This window comes from Macrobrachium nipponense, chromosome 8 (genome assembly GCF_015104395.2).
Source record: "Macrobrachium nipponense isolate FS-2020 chromosome 8, ASM1510439v2, whole genome shotgun sequence".
In the NCBI taxonomy this organism is placed as follows: Eukaryota; Metazoa; Arthropoda; class Malacostraca; order Decapoda; family Palaemonidae; genus Macrobrachium; species Macrobrachium nipponense.
Genome location: NC_087203.1, coordinates 56,796,924 through 56,799,188, shown reverse-complemented (window position 1 = coordinate 56,799,188; position 2,265 = coordinate 56,796,924).

The following is a 2,265-nucleotide window of genomic DNA, read 5'->3' as shown; positions in this document are numbered from 1 at the left end:
TTAAAGAAAGGTAAATCATCAAATAAAAAAAACCACCTTTCGCTCTCCTTTCCGGATTTGGTCAATTGATAAAATATTCTGAAAACTAAACTTGTAATGTCTTCAAAGCATTATAGAAAAAAAATTTAAGAATACCACATAACCTTAAGTTTTAGCAACAAAAATGACTACCGTACAGTCGACCCTGTGCATATATTCAAGTCTATGGCTTTTTGTTTGTGCAACATATACTCTTAAAGAATTTAATATCTAACATTATTTTGTATATATGTGTATGCTGGAAACAGACCTTTCAAATATGTTTTATTGAATATAATGGCAGAATTTACAGAATTTATTTTATACAGAATTCTCTCAGTTCTTCCAATGACTTGCTTCTGTGTCACACTGGTGTTTCTAAGCAGCTGTCCGATGTTCATACTTTCGGTCATCAACGGAATTTCGGGCTGGTGTTATCAGAGACGGAGGGTCAGGAAGGGGCTAAGAGTCGGCAACGGGTATTCAGGTGTCTCGAAGCCGAAGGTCGGGGACAGGCCGTAGTCGTCAGGGGTCAATTCGCATTTCTTGTTTCTCTTTCAGGTTTCTAAAAGACGTCTACATGTTTCGGCCACCTCGTTTTGGCCATCATCGGGACGGGATCGCTGTGTGCAATGAGCTACTTCGGTGGGATTCGCGCTATTGTACACAGTGATCCCGTCCCTGTTGGAGAACAGATGGCAATGGAGCATTTATTACATGGCAAGATGAGTGCGAGTATTTAAAGAACCAGGCTGAAATTGCTCTCTGCCAGTGTGGGAAAAGGTGTGATTAGTGAAGAGGAGGCAACCAAGATGTTCCAAGAGGTCCTGAAACAACAAATCTTGAGCAAGTCTCTTCTGAATGATTATAAAGACGACATTCCCCATCCAGAAGAGAGGACTGCACCAGTTCTCAAAGTGGTTTTCCAACTCTCAGCCACAAATGATGACTGCCATCAACCACATCAGCATGGTTTGTAGCCCTTGAGTGAGTCACCAAACGGAGTAACATTCTGGACAGGTTCTTCCTCTTTGCAGACAAAATTCTGAGTCTGCTCTTCCCCTTAGTAGATAATGCCTTAGTCATCCAAAAGCCTGTAGATTTACTGATAGATCACCTCCGTCTTTAAGTCCTACTTTTAGTGGTATGCAATGAAGAGCTTGGTCTAGCTTCTTGATGCTAGCGGAGATAGAACAGTGAAGGGGTACTGGAAGAACTTTAGAATCAAACACAAAGGTGATTTCATTTATGGTGTTGAGATAATGTGTCCAACTTTCTGCATGGGTGTTGCCTAGAGCAAGATATAGCTTGAATGTGTTTACGACCTTACAGGCTTCCTTGCTGCTGAGAACACCTGTAAGAATATTTTGAGATTATTATTATAATTATGAACTCTGCTAAGCTGCTTCAGAGTAAGTTGCGAAATGGCGATTAAAAAAGTGAATGTCGAGTAACGTGAGGTTGCTAGAAAAGGAAATGCTGACAACGCTCGGCAGTGATAACAAATAGCCTCGCTGCAATTTAAAGGGAAAGAGGAAGTGGGAAGCTGGCACGGCCGTTGACGTTGCTTGGATAAGACAGATTATGGTGAGTACCCATGTTTTGGTTTCTCTTTTAATTTAATTTAATTTATTTTATTTTATTTTATTTTTTGCAGCATACAATATTAAATGGTATTTAGGGCCAACTGTAAACACAAGGTTAACCGAATAACTCATTTTTTTAGCTTTGATTGCCAGAATTTGTCACCTTCCTCCGTTTGTCTCAATTCCTTAGACCTTAATTTTTGGTGGAGACTGAAAATAATAATGATTCATTCCCAGTGTTCTTTTATACTGTCTTTTCTTTGTCAAAACCGACGAACCGTCTGCTGACCATAATTCCTCTTGTAAGACAAAGATCTATTAGTCTACGCTCTAGGATAGACTGACCTTTGATCAGTACAAGATCATTTTGATGGGAACTATACGGCCTAAGTACTATCTAGAGGTGTAAATGTGATGTGAATAACCAGTTCACACAAACGTACAAACTAACCGTGCATCTGGTAAGCTCTCTCTCTCTCTCTCTCTAACTTCGCCGTCAGTGACGGCTTTGTGCATCCTCTGTGTAAACCTCATTGAAGGAACAAAATGTGCATCATTTCTATTCGAGCTTTTTTATTTTTCACCAATTAACCAGCTGCAGCTAAGCTGGCCGTTTACAATTTAAGACCTGAAATTTGGAGCCAGTTTCTCTGTAGTAGGC